We start from the raw sequence: 9,956 nt of genomic DNA on the forward strand, positions 1-9,956 counted from the left end.
CCGAAGCAGTCGACCACAATCAGATTCACCCTCTCGGACAATCTCGATCTCGAAAGCTATCATCCACAATCAGATTCACATTCCTAGACAATTCTGAAGTATGAACCACCCGAATACTGTTGCAGTATCACGAATTTAAAAAATGCCGGAATTTCAACATATGACAATGAAATTTTTTTTCCACCTCATTTTTGCAAATTCTGACGTGTTATCACTGAATTCCCCCTCAAATTAGGCAATCCAGTTCTTTATGTTCTTTGAAAAACTTGACTATGCTGAAAATGTGACATTTAACCCAAAACGTCAGTTTTTCATCATTGCGGATTTTACGTTACGACCCATAAATAGTAAGATAACCCAGATGATAAACATTTGCACCAGTATCATGACTACCCACTAATTTCCACAATATGTGATCGCATCAACAAATTTGTTCACTGAAGCCCCAGACGGTGTCCCCGAACAACCAGCTTGGTCATTAAAATCTCGAAAAAAAATTCAATCACCAAATTTTTTCTTGAGACTCACCTCGTCATTACGATAAAAAATTCCTTTTTTAGGCATTTTGCTCATTCGTCCGAATGGAGTAGGTCCATCCGTCCGAATGAACTGACTTGGAACGACTTGACAGTTTATACCCGAATGTCCATTCGTCCGGATAGCCACATGTCCATCCGTCTGGATGTGCACATGTGTATTCGTCCAGATCAAGATTCCCATCCATCCGGAAGGAGATGTCCATCCGTCAGGATGTGTCTATTCATCTCAAGAAAATTCCTAATCATTATTTCTGCATATTTCATGATGAAACTTCACAGGTGTGACATTTGTGCTTGTAATCATTGTAAACAGTTCAGTTATCAATGAAACAATGTTATTTGATCCCAATGTTTGTTTGTTTATGTTTGACATTTTTCATGTTTTGGTTTTTTTCAATTTCAAACTCTATATCGCTTTCTAGAGAGTTATACGCAAACTATCGCGAAAAACACTCCGGAACATCAACATATGCTTAACATACCATAAATATCCTTTACATAACTTAGAAATAAGTTTTGAAGGCTTTGGTATGACAAAATCAAGTTTATTCGCTTACAGGGACAAATTACGTACTGTAACGGACATTTCGGAACATGACCATAAGTTAAACATACCCTAAATATCCTTTACATAGCTTAGAAATAGGCTTTGAGGGGTTCGGTGTGCTAAAATAAACTTTTTGGTCATTCAGGGACTAAAAGCGTCAAAAAGTGCATAAGTTTGCATTTTCGCGCATATCTTACGTTCTGAACATATCCGGACATCCAATATGTAATCATTAAAATATTTTATTTAAGTGATTGGCTTGTCAAAAATCCATTCGTTGCGCAATTTGGATCGTTTTCGCGTCCGTTACGACTTCCGTCGTAATTAACTGAACAACGTAACCGTATGGCCAAACGAACCGACATCCGCCATATTTTTTAGCATTTTTCATGTTCCCTATGCTTTAACATCCTTTTGGAGCTTAAAAATGGGTTTGGCGGGTGTTAGAAGTGCCAAAACACGTCAATACTCACACAGGGGCCAAAACTGACATTTTACGAAAGTTGCTGTTCTGCAGGTAGCATACGGACCATAAGCCCTACTCCATATGGTCCGTAAGCAGGTGTCAGATACCAGAAAATGTATTCTAGCTTGTTCCAGCTGTTCCACACTCTTGCACCTGGTTTCTTTGATTCTATGTGCTTGTTTTGGATGCCCATGGTTTCACAAATCAGTGGGTATGATGTGTACGGCTTAGATCAAAGCTCGGGTTTCAAGAAACGATCCTAACGGTTCTATGAAATCTATAAATACCCCCACCCATTTACTTCAAAACCCACACCTTGATTCTGAAATTTCTCTAAGTTGATGTGTTTATCACTTCATACCTGAGAATATTTGGAATCAAGCTTCCGTTCTTGGACCCTTTGTAAATCTTCTTTCGTTCTTTTTCGCATTTTAAACACAAAAGTCAAACTTTGTTTGACTTTCTACATTGACCAGTTTATGGTCAACATGAAGTTCGTTTGAACTTCATAACTTGAGCGTAATCACGATGGTTATAGTCCCTAGTGACTATACCTAACTGATTACCACGTTATCTAGGCTTAGTGACGAGTCGTAGTTTCGGCCAAAATGCGTATTCTTGCGTATTTTGTAACCAAACTACTTTTGGGTATCAAGACCCTTTGTCTTGATATCAAACCTGTTTTCAAACCTCGTTAAACATGTTTTAACATGTTTAACTCGTCACTTTTAGATTTATGCTTATGTAGGGTCATAAGGTAAGCGATCTAATCAATCGCTTATACTTTCGAACCCGACTCGTTTGGTCGATCATTAGGATCCGACAAAACACATTAGGTGACCATAGTTGTATAGGGAATAACCTTCCAAGGTTATACCTTATGGTCACATCGTTTAGTTAGTTGTATGATAGGTAGTTTATATGCCTTAGGTAAATGACCAAAATGCCCTTTTTGCGCCAAAATTCATTTTAAGCATATGTAACATAATTTTTGACATCTAAACTGATTAGGCAACATTATTAGCCATGTTAAGGCATATACTGTAACATTTGTGCTTGTAATCATCATGAACAGTTCAATTATCAATAAAATAATGTTATTTGATCCCAATATTTGTTTGGTTGTGTTTTGCATTTTTCATGTTTTGACTTTTGTTCAAATTCAAACTCTACATCGCTTTCTAGAGAATTATACGCAAACTGGTGCGTAAACGTACTCAGTTTAATGCGACAAATACTCCGGAACATCAACATATACTCAACATACCTTAAATAACCTTTACATAACTTAGAAATAAGTTTTGAAGGCTTTGGTATAGCAAAAACAAGTTAATTCGCTTACAGGGACTAAACTTGACAAACTGCGAAAGTATGCCAATTTGAACTGTAACGAACATTCCGGAACATGTCCATAAGTTAAACATACCATAAATATCCTTTACATAGCTTAGAAATAGGCTTTGAGGGGTTTGGTATGCTAAAACAAACTTTTGGATCATTCAGGGACTAAAAGTGTCAAAAAGAGCACAAGTTTGCACTTTTGCGCATAACTTACGTTCTGAATACATCCGGACTTCCAAAAATTTATGTAAGCATCCTTATATTATGCCTTAGTGATTGGCATGAGAAAAATCCATTCGTCGCGTCATTTGGATCGTCTTTCACGCTTATGCGCATTCCGTCGTAATTAAGCGAACATCGCGATCGTACGGCCAAACGAACCGACATCCGACACATTTTTGAGCATGTTTCATGTCCACAATGTTTAGGCATCATTTTAGGGCCTTAAAGGTGACTTTACAGGTCTTAAAGGGGCTGGAAATAGCTTAAAAACGCAACAGGGGCTGAATACGTAAATTCTGCAAGTGGTGCAGATCAGACGGGGCTAGGCGACCCGCGTAAGACCTGCACCCACTTTCACGTGGGCCGCGTGAACATGTCTGACAGCAGATTCTGCATTTAATGCAGAATCTGGCCTTTCGTTCGATCAAAGGGCGATGCCTTTTCACCCAAATGAAGGGCCAAGGGTCAAATACACTGAATCTAACCCCTGGACACGTGTACGCACGAGATCAAAGCACGTTATTCGATAAAACGATCCTAACGGTTCCACCTTTCCTATAAATACCCCCCCCCCCTTTTTGTGTAAAAACCCACAAATCAGATCTAAATGCTCTAAGTTGATGCTTATGCTTCATACCTGAGCTATTGGATCTTGATTAGCACTCGGGGACCCTCCGTAAGTCTTCTTTCGCTCTTTTATTCGCTTTTCGAGTCCGAAAGTCAACGTTTTGTTGACTTTCTGCATTGACCAGCCTATGGTCGATGCGAAGTTCATGGAACTTCATAACGTGAGCGTGATCACGATGGTTATGGTCCATAGTGACCATCCCTACTGATCACCACGTTATCTAGGCTCAGTGACGAGTCGTGGTTTCGGCCAAAATGTGCATTCTTGCATGTTTTGTAACCAAACTACTCGTGGGCATCAAAGCCGTTTGTTTTGATGTCAAACCTGTTTTCAAACTTAGTTAAGCATGTTCTAACATGCTTAGCTCGTCACTTTTAGTTTAGTGCTTATATAGGGTCGTAAGGTAAGCGATTTAAACCATCGCTTATACTTTCGAACCCGACCCATTTGGTCGGTCATTAGGACCCGACCAAAACACATTAGGTGACCATAGCTATAACCTTCCGAGGTTATACCGTGTGGTCGCAATGTTAGGCGTTCCGAACGCGTTCTACGCGAACGACGCGTAAGGTGGCATAAGCTACCTAAACGGGTCGTGATGGACCGTAAGCACTTAGGTTAAGTTTCATTTTAGTATGTAGGCTTTGTTAAACCATATTACACGAGTCTCCATACTCGTTTGGTTTACGAACCCGCGTACTATCCGATCCTTCCGACTTGGTCCGGTATATTAACATAAGCTACCTATTAGGTGCCGTTGATATCCCGTGATCTTTAGCATTATCTGGTTATTCTACAAGAACTCAAAGCAATCTCAGGTGAGTACATTGAACCCCTCTTTTACTGTTTTCCAAACTGTTTTGGGGTGAAACACATGTACCTATCTGTTACTTTCATGCTTTCCATGTTTTCACATCATATACCTGCTATGTTGTTAGTACATTATAGTACATGATTTCCTTACATTTTATGCTATGTATGCCCATTGTGCGCGTACTTAGTACATTGATTTACATAACATTTTTGCTGCATATGTTTACTCAGCATATGGACACATTGATTTACATGAACATTTCTGTTGCATATGTTTACTCAGCATATGGACACATTGATTTACATAAACATTTCTGTTGCATATGTTTACTCAGCATATGGACACATCGATTTACATGAACATTTCTACTTCGTATGTTTACTCAGCATACTTAGTACAATTGTTTACATCACATGCCTTCATTTTGTTATGACATTTGGTTTGTTTAACATGGGACAATACATTCATTAACACTAGCTACGCCGTTCGTTAGTAGGTAGTGGTACCATAGGAATTGACAACTCCCATTCCTGAAGTCCTGGGTTTGATAGGACTGGAAGGAATGACCGAATTCGATATACATAACGTAGATAAACCTTTAATTTGTTTAAGGGTTTATCGCCGCAGTCTCAAGGCTTGGATGTATGCATAGTTTACAATACCGCATAAATGTTAATATCAATAGAGCATGCATTTTCCGCAGAACATAACGCTGATTTAAACCACGTTTTACTTCAACGACTTGTTTTGTGCATATGGTTTAAGTTGATACATTTCGCTTACCATACATGATACATTTTGGGATTACACATTACATGATTTACATTGGACATAAACACGTCGACATTGACATACACATTTGGTGGTTTACATTTGAACATAAACATTTGACATGGTTTACACAATAACACTTGGCATTTGGTTTACACATGAACAATTTACATGGTGGATTGGTTTGGGTAAATGATTTAAGTAACGTGGCGTGTGTAATATGATACAAACATGGTGGATACGCCGCTGGTACTTCCTATATATAAATGTTTGTATAATATTACATATCGTGGCGTTATCTAAGTCATTTCAGTTTAGACACATTACATTTTACATAAATAACATATTCTTCACAAGACATTATTTTCACAAACAACTTATCTTATTCAACTCACTTTACTTGGTTATTCGTTTAACCTTGCACTTATCTATATATATCGTTTGATGTTATCGTTTTTCAAATGGTTTACAAAGCAAAACAAATTACAAGGTTCATGACTGACTGTTATTAAACATTCTTTAAAACTCAAGTCATGAATCCCATTTTCACAAAACCTATGTATCTCACAGGCATTTTTATGCTGACGTACCTACTTTCACATGTGTTTTCAGGAGCTATTCCATAGGACGATGATCATGATTCTAGGGCGGACCTGTGCCTTAGAGCCTAAAAATGAAGTTTGAACTAGCTTAATTATGTTTTGATTTCCGTACTCTATTTCCAAGACAATGTAACACCTTTGTTTATAAATAAAATACAACTTGTATGCCATGGTTATGAAACAATTTAATTCTGTTCACAACACTCCCCGACGTTTTCCGCCGCGGTTGCATGTTATACGCGGTCGGGGTGTGACAGAAGAGTTGGTATCAGAGCCAATGGTTATAGGGAATTAGGTTATTAGTAATGCTTTGACCTAGACTATAACTTTAGGACCCTAACGCAAGTTATCTTGTGTTTAGAGTTTAAAACATGCACATCACCTATCCTTAGGTGATAACCACAACGGGAACTTCGGTTCCGAATCCGCTTTGAAAATTAATCATCTGTTCTAGGATGATTGATTACTAGGTTTTGAACCCTCTATTATAAGGTTTTGAACCCTCTGTTATATGGTTTTGAACCTCTTTGGATTTCAAAAATCCCGTCAAAGTTTTGGGTTAATAGTGTGAACACGTGCGAACTGGAAGGGTGAATGCCTGTACCCTGAGTTTTCTGTCTAAGGCTAGAGTGTTCGTACAAATCCACATAATCGGACCAGTCACTCTTACCTGGGAACTCTTGGGGTGAGTGTTCACTTATAGGCGAGCATGTCTTCGCGATACACTAATTCTAACCCATTTACTCTGACTAGACTTTTCACGTCGCTTATTTGCTTTGCAATGCATAACCGCCATCTTTGCTTTTGATTGCTTTTGCTTCATCTCATTCTCTTCATCCAAACATCTCACTCGTTTCATTTCATGTTTTTCTCTTCTAGAATGCCTCCTCGACGCGACAACCAGATAGCTACTGCCGAGCTGGCGGAGATCATTGCGCAGCAGATGGCTGCTCAATTTCCGAATCTCTTTGCTCAATGGAACCAGGCCAACAACAACAATGGTACATGCAAATACAAGGATTTTAACCAGGCTAAGCCACTCAAGTTTAGTGGTTCTGAAGGAGCAACTGGGCTTCTTCAGTGGTTCGAGAGCATCGAGAACACTTTTCGCCATGTGCAGTGTCCGGATAATCGCAAAGTCGAGTTTTCATCAAGCGTGTTTCAGAAGAGGGCTCTAACATGGTGGAATGGGGTTATGAGAGATCAAGGTGCAGAAGTTGCTTTAGCTCAGACATGGGCTCAACTGAGAGCTCTTATGATGAGGGAGTTTTGTCCTCGTCATGAGCAACGAGCATTAGAGAAGGAATTTGATGTGTTGAAGCAAGATAGTGGCGAGCACAGGGCTTATACAGATAGGTTTGAGGAGCTGAGTCTTCTTTGCCCGAATATGGTTACCCCACTCGATAAGGCCATCGAAAGATACATCGACGGCCTACCTGACTCAGTACAAGACATCCTTACTGGTAGCAACCCTACCACACTTCGTCAGGCGATCGAGTTATCAGCGACGTTGACTGAGTCGCAGATCCGAAAGAATAAACTACACAGGAAGGGTGACAAGGGCAAGAAGCAGTCGGCTGACAAGGAGGATAGTAAGAAAGATCAGAACAAGAAGGGAAAGGACTCTGGTTCCTCAAAGAGGTCAAAGAAGCGTAAGGCTTCCCAAAATTTTGCTGTCACTGCCCAAGCAAACCAGGCAGCTCCCAACCAGCCTCCAGCAAAGAAACCCTACTCAGGAAGTGCACCTTTGTGCAATCGATGCAACAGTCACCACCAGCCACAATATCAGTGCCGTTTCTGTACTAACTGTGGGAAGTCGGGTCATCTTGCCGATGTTTGTCGGTTTGCTCAGAACCGCGCAGTCCAGAACCCTGCCCAACAGGTTGCTCAACAACAGGGTCAGGCTGCACGACCAAACTACCCACCAGGTGCTTGTTATAATTGTGGGGATCTGACCCACTACAGAAATCGGTGTCCAAGGCTAGCCAACCAGAACCAGAATGCAAACCAAAATCAGCCACAGGCTCGGGGTCGAGTCTTTAACATGAATGCACAAGAAGCACAAGCAGACAACGAGGTGGTGAACGGTACGTTCTTTATTAATAATCAGCCAGCATCTGTTCTTTTTTATTCGGGTGCCGACAAGAGTTTCATGTCATTGTCTTTCGAGACAATGCTTCGCGTGTCTAGAACGAAACTAGGTAAACCTTTGACAGTAGAGGTTGCCAGTGGTGAACCCATTGTTCTAAATTCTGTTCTACGCAACTGCCAGTTGAATCTTAACGACCATATTTTTCCTATTGACCTCACGCCAATGCAACTTGGAAGCTTCGACGTTATTGTGGGAATGGATTGGTTATCTAAGCATCGCGCAGAGATAGTATGTTCGGAAAAGATTGTTCATATACCGCTGTCGACAGGCGAGATCCTACAAGTTCGTGGTGAGAAGCCTGCCGGTGGTCTCAAACTCATGTCTTGTTTTAAAGCACGGAAGTATCTGCGAAAGCACTATGTGGCTTTCTTAGCACATGTTACAGCAGATAAAGGCAAGGGTAAGCCTATTTCAGATATTCCTGTCGTTCGGGATTATTCCGAAGTATTCCCTGAAGACTTACCTGGTCTACCTCCAGCACGCCAAGTCGAGTTCCGTATTGATCTCGTACCTGGTGCAAATCCCGTTGCCAGAGCTCCATATCGTCTTGCACCGTCCGAGATGCAAGAGTTGTCTAAACAGCTGCAGGAACTCTCCGACAAAGGTTTTATCCGTCCTAGCTTTTCACCATGGGGTGCTCCCGTTCTCTTTGTAAAGAAGAAGGATGGATCTTTCAGGATGTGTATCGATTATCGTGAGCTTAACAAACTCACCATCAAAAATCGATATCCCCTACCTCGCATTGATGATCTCTTCGATCAATTACAAGGCGCATCTTACTTTTCAAAGATTGATCTACGATCTGGATATCATCAGCTTCGTGTACATGAAGAAGACATTCCCAAGACAGCGTTCCGTACTCGTTATGGACATTATGAGTTCACAGTCATGCCATTCGGTTTGACTAATGCTCCTGCTGTTTTCATGGACGTAATGAATAGGGTCTGCAAGCCTTATTTAGATAAGTTCATCATCGTTTTCATTGACGACATTTTGATATATTCTAAGACGCGAGCTGATCATGAGCAACATCTTCGTCTTACATTGGAACTCCTAAAGAAAGAACAACTTTTCGCCAAATTCTCCAAGTGTGAATTCTGGCTTAAAGAGGTTCAATTCTTAGGACATATTGTCAACGAACAAGGTATTCATGTAGATCCCTCCAAGATCAGTGCGATTAAGGATTGGGATACACCTACTACCCCTACTGAAGTTCGTTCTTTTCTTGGTCTGGCGGGTTATTACCGCCGCTTCATAGAAAATTTCTCAAAGATTGCAGTTCCTCTAACTGCTCTAACTCAGAAGAACAAGCCATTTGATTGGGGAGTCAAACAAGAGGAAGCGTTTCGGACTTTGAAACAAAAGCTTTGCGACGCGCCTGTCCTAACATTGCCTGAGGGCAACGATGATTTCGTCGTTTATTGCGACGCATCTAAATTAGGGCTTGGCTGCGTCCTGATGCAAAGAAACAAAGTCATAGCATACGCATCAAGGCAGTTAAAGATACATGAGAAGAACTACACCACTCATGATCTTGAGTTGGGTGCAGTTGTCTTCGCTCTTAAGATCTGGAGACACTATTTGTACGGGACAAAGTGTGTGGTTTTCACTGACCACAAAAGTCTTCAACATATCTTCAATCAAAAAGAGCTCAACATGAGACAACGACGTTGGGTTGAACTTCTAAACGACTACGACTGCGAGATTCGCTACCATCCTGGTAAGGCGAATGTCGTAGCCGATGCATTGAGTCGCAAGGAACGTACTAAGCTTCATTGTGTACGTGTCCAATCTGTTATTCAAACCGATATCCAAGCTCGTATTTCTCAGGCTCAACAAGCTTGTGTTTCACAAGGTTTAATGGATAAGGAATT

This window comes from Helianthus annuus, chromosome 3 (genome assembly GCF_002127325.2).
Source record: "Helianthus annuus cultivar XRQ/B chromosome 3, HanXRQr2.0-SUNRISE, whole genome shotgun sequence".
In the NCBI taxonomy this organism is placed as follows: Eukaryota; Viridiplantae; Streptophyta; class Magnoliopsida; order Asterales; family Asteraceae; genus Helianthus; species Helianthus annuus.